Genomic DNA, 13,122 nt, shown 5'->3' with positions numbered 1-13,122 from the left:
AGAAAGAAAGAAAGAAAGAAAGAAAGAAAGAAAGAAAGAAAGAAAGAAAGAAAGAAAGAAAGAAAGAAAGAAAGAAAGAAAGAAAGAAAGAACTTGGTAAGAGCTTTGGACTGGCTGGCAATAAACAAATGTGTTCACTAATGGCACCCAAACACATAATCATCATGAAAACAAGAGTCATAGCCAATATTTCAGACATTTCATGAAAAAGATGCCAGTGGAGGTCATCTCTCTGAGGCAGGGCTTCCTAGGAGAAAGTTCTCAGAAGTCTTAAGTGTTTTCCTTTCCATTGCTTGAAGGTCAACCCAAATCACCTCTTCTTCAAATAGATTTGAGTTTCATAGTCACATAAAATGACCAAGCTAGAATATGTCTTTGTTTATGAAGCCAGTCAAGTTAAAGGTATAAGGGTGACTCAGGCTTTCCCCGAGTTCTCTGCTTATTCAGAACCAGGAATATTTACATCATAACTGATCTTAAAATAGCAACTGTTTTTAAAAGCCTCCACACTAACTCCTGACTTTCTTTGCTATTCCAGTGGTCACTGCTTAGAAGGTGTATGAAAACATGTATCTCTTTCTGCTTCTTTTTCTTATTTTCATTTCCACCAAGGAATATTATTATGCTGGATATAATTCTAGAATTCATCAGAGCTGATAAAAATATCTTAAATCTCTTTGCTCACCACAGGAATGTTTTAAGAGAATTTATCTCCAGCACCGGGATATTTAGAAAATAGCCTACATGAGTAGTTGCCTGAGAGATAATGTAAAGTACAAAATTTTCCATTAAATTATTTAGCCTATAAGAATCCCAAGTTGGAGTTAAAAAGATAGCTCCAAAGTTAAGAGCACCTACTGTTTTTGCAGAGGAAATGGGTTTAATTTCCAGCACCTACATGGTGGCTTTGAACCATCTGTAATTCAGTTCTAGGGCATTTGACACCTTTGGCCTCTATGGGCACCCATACTCATGTGCACATACTCATACAGAGGCATACATCCATACAATTTAAAAATAAAAGAAATCTTTGCGTTTTAAATTAGAATCTCAATATCCTCCTCCTCTCTCTATTTCTCTTACCCCCTTTCCTCAGCCTCTCAGCTGCTGGAAGAAAATCTTGCATGACTATCTTACTTAGGGTATCTATTGTTGTGATAAACAGCATGACCATAAAAAATGTGGGAAGGAAAGGATTTATTTCATCTTACAGTTTGTAGTCCATCAGTCAGAGAAATCAGGGCAGGAACCTGAAGTAGGAACTGGAGCAGAAGCCATGAAGGAGTGTTGCTTATTGTTGTGCTCCTCTGAGCTGGTTCAGTTTCGTTTCTAATTCACCCAGGTACCACTGCCCATATCCAGCATGAATTAAGAAAATGTTCTATAGACTTAGGGACAGGCTAAGCTTTTGGAGGCATTTTACCAATTAAGATCCCCTCTTCAAAGGTATGGCTAGGTTTGTATCAAGCTGGCAGAAACCAACCAGTACAAAGAATGTCATGACTGCAGTGCAGGGAAGGAGAAATCAGGAGATCCAAATGATTCCTCATGATGAAAAAATAGAGCTAAGAATCTGCAGAAAACAAGGCAGCTAGAGTTCACAGATCAGAGAAAAGAAGGAATATTCTGGGTCTCTGCAAGCCCCCTCTCCATGAGTGTTCAGCAGAGCATTGATAAACACATGCATAAGGAAAATACATAGGTTGGGAAGAAAACCACCTAAAAGGTTCAAAGGCAATGAATCCAAGCACTGAAGAAGCAGGGTTATGTGGATTACAAATTCAAGGAGAAGCTAGGCTACATAAAGAAATACTGGCTCAACAAATTCACCAATTAGTTTTTAGAAGGGCAGGAGAAAGTTTAGAAAGTAATGAATTTGTTCATTTTCAAGAGTCAGAGCTAGTTTCATGGGTATATACATATATGAAAACAGATTGCACATACTTATATACAACATATTTTATCAGATGCACATAAATAAAACTATTAAAATATAGTGGTTACACGTTAGTAGTATAATTTCTATAGAGAATTCTTCTTGTTCTACTTGGAATTAATAGTTTATGATAAATAGTTCTCATAGACAAATATCCATTCATTGATTGTAGAAGTATTTGATCCAAATGCAAAGGACTAAAATATTTTAAAAGACCAAACTGTAAACAAAATATTTATTAAAAATTACAAAATAAACATTGGGCAAGGTCTCACTCTATTCAGGACCTAGATAGCTTATATATAGCTGTGATTTCTTTCTCTGGAAAACCTAAAGGCAGTGGCCAATTTTCTATGTGATAAGCATCCCTTTCTTCACCCATTGCTATGTCTTTACCAGGTGAAATGGGTTAGTTGGCTCTCTAGTGCCTCAATCCTAAACATGGTTTATATACTTCCAAAAGTTCCATGCCCAACCATTATTCCCTTATGTGTTAGAATTTCCACACAGAGATTTTTGTTAAGAAGTAAATACTAAATCAAGTAATTAGATAAGAATAATCTAGAAGGAAGATGGATGGTGGGCTGTTTCTGTGCCAGAGAAAAGCCTGGGGTGAAGGACACTCTCCCTCTGCAAGCTCCTCTAAGCCTGTGGGAATATAAATGACCCCCAAATCTGACTCTACCTGGTTCATCTCTGAAAACAAATCTCGGTGTTTTTCCACAGATTTTTCTCTTTCATCTAAAATGGTTAGGACAATTTTACAGACAAGGAAACAAACAAACGACTAATTCCCCAAATTATGTATAGGACTGAGAGAAAGGAGAAATCAACATAGCAAGAACATCCAATGGAACAGGCTGGTTGGTGTATTTGGTCTCATCTCAAACTGCCTTACCTTGGAATCAGCACATGGTATTGAGTAGAGTGAAGGGACCAATGAGCGCACCTGACACAAAGCCTGCATCTGAATTAGCAGTGAATGCTTTGACACATGTTGCTTTATTTTTTTTCAGCTAAGAGAGGCATAAAGCAACACTGGAACAAGCAGAACAAAACAGGAGCAGCTGCATTTCCCTGAATCAACATCTTTCCCAGTCACTTCACTCCCAAGTGAGGCAGGGGAATGTGTGGGATTTGGTAGCACTGAGCAAATCCTTTGCTTCTTTTTCATTGTTCTTGTATGATATTTGCTCATTTAAAAATATTGATATTTCATTTTTTTGAAAACATTATAGCATGAAGATTGGTGAGATGTCTCAACACTTACTGTGCAAGGTGGAGACCTGCATTCAAACCCTCAGCATCCACATAAAAAATAAATTAGGCCATGTAATCCCAGCACTATAAGGGTAATAAGAAAAAACTCAGAGAACTACAATTAGGTAAGATTTAAGTTGGGAAAGAATTCTACATTCTATTCGAGTCTTGGAGCCCATATTTATATTGAGTTCCAAGGCCACCATTGCATGTACCCAATGTGTGTGTGTGTGTGTGTATACATATATATATATATGTATATATATATATATACATATATATATATATATATATTAGAATACAAGGAGAGGTGTACATAGAGGAATAACAGGCAGGCAAGGCTGCTGGAATCTTGTTAGTAGGATGTTGTAGTAGATTATTAAAGAAGTTCTTCTGTGGAGTGTGTATCCCTGTGTCCACATTCCTTTGCAAGATGCTTCTTCTGCTTCTTGAATTCACAGGTAGAATCTCTTGCCCCTTTTCTTGAACATGGGATGTTTTGGGGACTTATTTTGATTACTGTAATGATCAACTTTCTATTGCATGAATGGAGTTTGTTCGACATACTGAGTATTTTCTGAAAGTAGGTTGTCTGAGTACAGGGAAAGATTTCCTCAATGTCTAGAGGTACTGCTCAGTGCTAAACTTCTTAGCAAACCTCTTCAAGATCCCAGGTGCCAACTCCTCGCATTGCAAGAAAACAGAGTAAAGTTGCTTGGACTTTCTATACTTTTAAGTTGTTAGTTACTTCCTTCCTTACCCTTCGCAGCCAAACATTTTTTCTCTGTCACATTCATGTGGGGCCTTGTCATTAGCCACATTTCTGAAAGCATATAGAAATGATGTTTCACTCTGCAATTTAAACAAATAAAAGGTTATAGGCATTCCCCGTGTTCTGCCATGCATCCTGTATGTGAGTAGGTATCTCAAGATGACTATGAAGTCATGTGAAGATAATGGAGGTTCACAGTGAAAGAAACTTGAGTTGAGTATCTCCATCAACATGGCATTACACTATGTCCTGGTTCAGCTTTCTAGTGCTGTAAAGAGATACCATGACCACGGCAACTCTTAAAAAGTAAAACGTTCCATTGAGGTGACTCACTTACAGTTCTGTGGTGTACTCCATTATTATCATGACAGGAAGTAAGGCAGCATGCTAGTCAAGGTGCTAGAACTGGGAGTCCTTACATCTTAACTGACAGGCAACAGACTGAAACACTTGCTGTGGCTTGAACATATATGAGACCTCAAAGCCTCCCTCCACAGGGACACCCTTTCTCCAACAAGACCACCCTACTTCAACAAGGCCACACTGCCTGATAGTGCCACGCCCATAGGGAGCCATTTTCTTTCACACTATATTCCACTTCCTGGCTCCCAAAGGCTTGTAGCCATATCATAAGGCAAAACTACACTCAGTTCAACTTCAAAAGTCCCTATAGTCTATAAGAGTATCAAACTTATTGAAAAGTCTAAAGTTCAAAGTCTTTTCTGAGATTCATGCAATCTCTTCTATAATTTTCTATAAAACCAAAATTAAAAGCATATTTCCAGCATATAATGGCACAGGATATATATTATCCTCCTAAAATGTAGGAACGGGAGCATAGCGAGGAAATACTGGACCAAGGTAAGACTAAAAGACAGATGGGCAAACTTTAAACTCTGCATCTCCATGTCTGATGTTGAAATGCTCTTTGGATCTCCAAATCCTTTCAGCTTTGTTGACTGCAGCACACTTCTTTCTCTTAGGCTGGTTTCACTCCCTGTTAGCAGCTTTCCTTGCCAGGTATCCCATGACTCTGGATCTCCAACATCTTGGGCTAAGGTAATCTAGGCTTTAACTCCACAGCTTCACACAATGGTCTCTCTAGGCCTCCTTTCAGGGACACCCCTGACACATGCTGGCCTCAGCGACTTTCCTTAGTTGGAGAGTTAGTTCAGTCCTTGACTCTAGAGTTAGTTCTATCTTTAGTTCTACCCTTGACTCTAAACTTAGAACCATGTGGCAAAGCTGCACCTTTCTGATACTTACTAGTGCTAGAAATGGGCCCTTTGTTTAAATTACACCTTCACCAGCTTTCTGTTATATATGGTTTCCTTCACTGCCTAAGCTTGGCTGTTCTGGAGCTTGTTCTGTAGCCCAGGCTGGCCTCAAACTCAGAGATCTACCAGCTTCTGCCTTCTGAGCTATGGGATTAAAGTGCACCACTATACCAGGCTCTAATCTTTTCTTTAATTCCTTTTCACAAATTGGAAATTTAGCTGGGTGGGATCTGGTCCTGAAGTCACCACCCCCTTTATTCCATTTTTTATTATGTTTATCTTCTTGAACACAGGACTTAGCTACATTTCACTTCCTGGTGCTTCTTTTCTCCTCAAATTTTATATTCTATAATTTACCCTGCTAAGCTGGCTTCTTCTCATTATAAATCTTCATTAGAGTTACCACTAATAGCCATGTGACAGTCTACACTAGACTGTTTTGAGATTTCCTCTATCAATGGAATTAATCCAAAACTCTTCACTTTTGCCTCATGTAGACTCTTTGAACAAGGGCAAAAGGAAGCCACATTCTTCACCAAAATATCAAAGACCAATCTCTAGGACATATATTAATATTTTTCTCCTCTGGAACACTGTCATCCAGGTTCCCACAGTTCCTCAAATCACACTCAACACCACTGTCTTTCACGTTCCTACCAGTATGATCCATTAAGCAGCCCTTAAAGCATTCAACTGCTTTTCTATCCACAGTCCCAGGGTCCATCCATATTCTTTCTAACAAAATCATGGTCAGGCCTATCACAGGAATACCCCAGTTCCTCCTACCATCTTCTGTCTTAGTTAGGGTTTCTATTGCTGTGAAAAGACACTATGACCATAGCAACTCTTATAAAAGAAAAACATTTAATTGCTGTGCCTCAATTACAGTTCAGAGATTTAGTCCATTATCATCATGGCAGGAAACAAGACAGCATGCAGGCAGACGTGGTGCTAAAGAAGGAACTGGGAGTTCTGACATCTTGACTCACAGGGAACAAGTAGTCTGAGAAACTGAGTGTGGCTTGAGTATATTTGAGACTTCAAAGCCCACCTCCACAGAGACAGACTTCTAACAAGACCACACCTACTCCAACAAGGCTGCACCTCTTGATAGTACCACTTCCTTTGGGGGCCATTTTCTTTCCAACCATCACACACTATTCTATCAGAAGGAAATCAGAATTTAATCTATCAAGGTACTGAGGCTCTGGGATTGTTTGCAATAGCATCTTATAAAGAGCCACATTCAGGTCAGTATTTGTATGGGGATCTCTATATCTCTGAACAAAGCTTTAACTTTTAGTATTTGCTGCCTTCCATGGTATAAATAATCCAATACTGTAGCTTATTTCAGACTACCAAAATTTGAAATGTCACTGAATTTGGAGCTAGAAAGGACTGCTAACTGTTCGTTCTTTATGAGGCTGTATAAATTTAGCTCGCTACTGTATAATGTGCCCTGACTTATCATCTTAGTTCGCTTTAATTGTTAGCTTTCTAATTGAGAAATTGTGTAGATCAGATTAGCCTGTGAAAATGTCTGTGGGGTATTGTATTAATCAGTAACTGATAGAGGAAGGCCCAAAGTACAGTGGGCAGTACTATCCCTTGGCAGGTAACCCTGAGCTATACAAGAAATGTAACTAGGGCAAGATCTTGACTTGCCCTGTAGTCAGACTGATGACTATCTTAAATATCTCCATAGAAACTTCATCTAGCAACTGATGGAAACAGAGGCAGAGACCCGCATCAAAGCACTGGACTCAGCTCCTAAAGTCCAGTTGAAGAGTGGGAGGAATGAGAATACGAGCAAAGAGGTGAAGACCATGATGGGGACACCCACAGAAACAGTCTACCTGAGCTATGGGAGCTCACCAACACCAGCAGGACTGGGAAGGAACGAGAAAGAGACCAAACTAGTCCTTCTGATTGTGGTTTACAGTTGCATGGCTGTGGCAGACTGAGGGGCCACTTGCAGTGGCACCAGGATTTGTCCCTGCTGCAGGTACGGGCTTTGGGGAACCTATTCTCTTTGGATGGATACCTTGTTCAGCCTAGATATAGTAAGGAGGGCCTTGGACCTTCCCCAAAGCCTTTCCCTCTCTGAGGATTGGGTAGAGGTGGGGTGGGAGGGTATGTGGAGCGAATGGGATGAGGGAAGGGAGTGGGGGGAGGGAGTGGGCACTTGGATTGGTATGTATAATGAAAAAAGATAGTTTGTTTTCTCTTTTTAAAAAAATCAATTATATACTTAAAATTAAAAATAAAAATAAATGTAGCTAGGCACAAACCTGTCAGTGAGCCAGGAAGCAGCATTTCTTCATGGTTTCTGTTCCAAGTCTTGCTCCAGTTCTTGTCCTGACTTCTTCAATGATGGATGGTAACCTAGAAGTGTGGGCCAGAAAATCTTTGCCCTGAGTTGGTTTCAGTCAGAATATTTAATCACAGAAGCATAAGGGAAACTAGAACACTAATTTACTCTGTCATATTCCACAACAATGAGAATTTGCAAGACTCCTACAATCTATCACAAAGATTCCTAGATTAGGTAAAGTCTAGGTGAGCCAACAGACCCTCCTAATATTTGCTAACTAATTGGACTGTGACTTAAGTGTGTAGTTACTGAAATCTGAGGATTGTTTGGAAATTTCATTTCTCCTTAGCACCTGGCACTGTGCTTTGCACTGGGCAGGCATTGCTAAATGTTTATGGAATTCAATTATTAATGTTTGCTCCTTACAAAATTCGGGTAGCATTTAATCCTCACGTCTACTTTTTAGTGTTACTCTTAAGACTAAAGACTAAAAATGTTCCGAATCCAAGTAGTCTAAATATCATTGTCTGTATATTGAATATATGTACAGTCACTCATCAGTATGGAAACAGAAGAGAAATGGGTTTAGGAATCAGAAGATATTTATGTTCCTTCCATTAAAGGGCATGATAATTTCATAGAAACTGCACATATCCTCCTGCATATTTTAAATTATCTCTATATTATTGTTAATACACAAAGTAATGAAAATACTGTGTATAAAGGTGCTGTACTACAATGTTTCAGGGGAGATAAGAAAAAATAATTACATGTTCAAATACTACTTACACACAAATATTTGCAATGTATAGCTCATTAAATCCACATATGCAGAATTCATGGACATGGGATTCTAACTAAACGTATGTTGTTTTATTCATATTACTTATGTGCTAAGAAATATCAGTTTGGTGCACTCATGTTATGGTTTATAGCCTTTAAATTGGCTTGCAAAGAACTAACTACCTGCTGCTTATACTGAGGAGGAGGATGTATATTTGTACATTGCTATCATCACTGGTCCTAGAAGGAAGAGTTTCTTCTAAAGGAACATATATAATATATTCTAGGCCTAATATTCTATTTTTTTAATTTTTTTGTTCCCAGATGCCATGCTGTTTTGAAAGTGAAATCTTAAAATAAACAGAGAAACCAACAAAACTGGATTCTTAAAATTTAAAAAGAAGTCTAAAGACTTTGAGCATATCCTAACATGCACAGTTCAGGACAGGAAGCAAATTGAATATCAAATTCCTTCAGAGATATCTTTTCACAGTCATAAATATTACTGCAAGTAGAATCAGGCTTCAGATTTTTATATGTTCTTTTGTGATTTCATTCGATTCTTACTTAAATGTGGTATACACATGTTGAAACAAACAAACAGACTACATACTGGAGTACGTAGTTAAAGGTTCAATTTTTTCCTTCAAGCCTATAATGAAAATGTGAATGCTGATGCATTTAAGGCTGTGATAGAATATGTAGTTTCATTCAGAGATTAAGCACAAACTTGAACACTAGAATAGACCATAGACATGGCAGACATATAAAGTTCTAAGAAATTGTCCTTCAAACAGCAGAAAATATAAGATGGAGGGTTTCTTAAAAATAGAATTTTAAAACAAATCTAAAATTTTAGTCTTTTTTTCTCTTGAAAAAGATTGGAAAACTTGGAATTGATTCTTACACTTCTGAATTAAAACATATAATACTGTCATTAAAGACAAAGTGTTGGGGCTAGAGAGATAACTTGATGGTTGAAAGTATATATTGCTCTTGCAGAAAACTCAGGTTGGGTTCCCAACACCTATTTCAGGTGACTTACAAACATCTATAACTCCAGCTCCATGGATGTTCCATGGGCATTGGCACTCACATGTCTGCTTGCATGTTCACCTGTGCGCATGCACACACACACACACACACACACACACACACACACACACACACGCTTGCATAAAATTAAAAATAAAAATAAATGAAAGATAATCTGTTTTTTTTGTTCAGTTCATTATCTTAACTATTTTTTTTTGCTTTATAAATAATACCACTCGAAATTTCCACCTCCTCCTATTTCTCTTCCACTCCCCCACTCTCCCTCCCCCTCCAGTCCTAAGAGAAGGCAGGGTACCCTGTCCTGTGGGAAGTCCAAGGCCCTCCCTCCTCCATCCAGGTCTAGGAAGGTGAGCATCCAAACAGATTAGGCTCCCCAAAAGCCAGTACATGCAGTAGAATCAAATCCCAGTGCCATTATCATTTGCTTCTCAGTCAGCCCCCATTTTCAGCCACATTCAGAGAGTCCGGTTTGATCACATGCTCCATCAGTCCCAGTCCAACTGGCCTTGGTGAGCTCCCAATAGATCAGTCCCACCGTCTCGTGGGTGGAAGAACCGCTGGCGGTCCTGACTTCCTTGCTCATGTTCTCCCTCTTCAACTGGACCTTAGGAGCTCAGTCCAGTGCTCCGATGTGGGTCTCTATCTCTATCTCCATCCATCCGCGGACAAACATAATTTGTAAAAGAAAGAAAACTGTCAACTTGGTAACAACTAGTCTTTAAGTGAGAAACAAATGCATAGAACTTGCTCCCCTTATTACTTTAATATTAAAGCATAAACAGGCTAGATTCCTTTCTTCCATCTGAGCTAATAATAATCAGAAGAAAAAAACATTTTCCAACAAAACTAAATACCTGAAACAAAAGAATGTCATGAAGGCAGCTTTTATTTTTCTGAGAAAAAAATAGGCATGGGTTACAGGAGTATTTAAAATGTCTCATTTACAGCGTAAAGTTGAAAGGTAGATGTAATTCTTATACCTCTAAGTATTTGTTGGATTTCTATCTCTTCCTTACCACTGGGTATCCTTTATATGTAAATAAGATAAGGTAATTAGATAGTCTTATTCAGTATTTATCATTTTCTCTTTTTTTGCTGTTTTTCTTTTTGTAAATTTTTCAAGACAGGGTTTCTGTGTGTAGCTTTGGAGCATGTCCTGGAACTAGTTCTTGTAGACCAGGCTGGCCTTGAACTCACAGAGATCCGCCTGCCTCTGCCTCCCGAGTGCTGGGATTAAAGGTGTGTGCCACCAGCACTGCCCATTTATCATTTTTATTCATCAGATTGTTCCTGTGTAAATTGAACATTTATTGTAGCACTACATAATAGATTTTAAAATCTGTAAATGAGTTCCTACTTTCATATTGAAACAAGCCTGCTAGCTTATGTATAACATCAAAACTGTTTGCTGTTTATAAAAAAAGGATATAATAGGATGGGGAGCAAGTTAATTATTAATTTAACAATGAACTAACAATTTTGTATCTGGTGACTTTAAGGTGCACTCACCTCTGGTAGTGACTTGAATTTGGTATGTAAAAAGGGGTTAGTGATTTTTCATTGCTGCTAAAAATGGCAACTCCCTCTGTGTCCTTTTTGTTCCTTAAAGCTCTTAGTATACAAGTGAACATTTGGATGCAAGACCTTATGTAACAAACAAAGGTGATATATGAAGTATGTAAATTGAATATAAAAGTGCTACTCTTAAAGAGTTGATCTAGAGTATGGCTAAACATGCATATGTGCAATCTATTAGAAGAACTTAATCTGGCAAAAAAAAAGAATTCATAGTACTGCTGATGGTTTGACTTTGATTTAAATGCTACACTTGTAAAACATATAAACTTGATAAGCAAAATTTCAGGGCAACAAACAAAATTTCAGGCATGTGAGCCAGTTCTCCCCGACTTGGGGGAAAATCCTCTTTAATGACAGTTTTCATCATGGCTGTGGTTCACCCATCTCGGCTGCACTAAAATTTACTAGGTCTAAATTTTATGTTTAAAGGGTTTTCTGGAGAAATGGCCAAGCAGTTGGCTACTGTAGCAGAGGATCTGAGTTTGAGTTCACACAATTCACATGACAGATCACAACCACCTGTAACTCCACATCCAGGCGATCTGACACCCTCTTCCAGCTTCTTCAGTCACCAGGTATCATATGGTAGATATACACACATGCAGATACTCACACATACACATAAAAATAAGAAAATCCTAAAAGGGGAGTTATCTAAATTGTAATTCAAGTTATTTTTAAAACCGGAAGATCTAATCCTCTTGATTAGACTTACTATACTCTATTATTTTACAAATGAATGTGAATTAATGATATTTATACATTGACAACACACTTTTATCTTGCTCTTTTTCAAACTCATGTTGATGCTAAAAGGTCTTTGCTAAGCCAGATATGGTATCTCAAGACTTTTAGAAGGAAGAGCAGATGGAGCTCTGTGACTTTGAGGCCAGCCTGGTCTACGTGATGAGCTCCATGACAGTCATGGTTATGTAGAGAGACCCTGTCTGAAAATAAATAAATAATAAAAAAAGTAAAAATCACTGAGAATAGAATGCAGCAATCGTCGTGGATGCAACACCAATCATTATGGTTACAAAAGCAAACATTATGATACATGTAGCACACCCTCCTTAAGACTACATGAAAGTTTTGGGTACCTTGTAATATTCTTGGAAGTTTCTATAAGTAAAAAAATCCACGCTAAACATACCCCCACTGTGCAATGTTATGTAAAACCAAAAAAATACTCTTTGAACAAAATCCATTTGTCAGTTTGTGAATTCAAAGGATAAGATATCAACTGCTTGTTTCTATACCACTTACATGGATCAATAATTGTATAGGAGTAAAAGATGTGACTCAAAGAAAATGGCTTTGAACACTCATTTGAACAACTTTTTCTTATTCTACATTGAAGTCACATATTTGGGACACTGTAAATCTAATTCCACATTATATTATTTATTGATTGATTATTCTTAAGCAATTTCATTATGCATATAATGTATCTTAATCACATTCAACACAAATCTCCCTTTCCACTCCAACATGCTAGAATGTTGATTGGCTTGATCTTGTGCAACCATTGTGTAGGTAAACATAGTTGTTCTGAGTTCATGAGTACAATCGCCATATCTTGTCCAGAAGCTAGTATTTCACAGCATTCATTCCCATCCTTTTGCTTTTATATTCTGGTTGTCCCCTCTTCAGTGATTTTCTCTGAGGCTTGCGCGGTTGATATAAATGTGCTATTTATGGTTGATTTTGCAACAGTCACTTATTCTCAGTTGATTTGGGAGTCCCACAACAAGTAAGGCTAAATGCAGATGGTTTCACTGAAAATCTTTGAAAAACGTTGGGTTCAAAATACCATCATTCAAAATGGTCAAGAGAGAGGGCTCGCAGTCGTGGCGGCGGAGAGTGGCACAGCGCTGCAATCAAAAATAGGCTTTGGGGGACCGGCAGCGACAGAAGCAAGCGGCGGGGACCAGCATGGAGGCAGAGGCAAGAGGCGGGACCAGAGGGGTCCGGGGCCGCAGCGGCGGGACCTGCGCAGTGGCAGAGGCACACACGAGGCTGGGAAGGGCAGCGCAATAGTGAGAGCAGACTTCCCACTGCGCTTGGATCAAAGAGGTAGGCCCCTTGTTGGCAAGGTCACTGGCAAACGGAGAGTCTGGTCCTGATCCTGAAGACCCTTCGGAGG

This window comes from Microtus ochrogaster, chromosome X (genome assembly GCF_000317375.1).
Source record: "Microtus ochrogaster isolate Prairie Vole_2 chromosome X, MicOch1.0, whole genome shotgun sequence".
In the NCBI taxonomy this organism is placed as follows: domain Eukaryota; kingdom Metazoa; phylum Chordata; class Mammalia; order Rodentia; family Cricetidae; genus Microtus; species Microtus ochrogaster.
The sequence above is the reverse complement of the archived record's forward strand: the minus strand, read 5'-3'. Positions refer to the sequence as shown.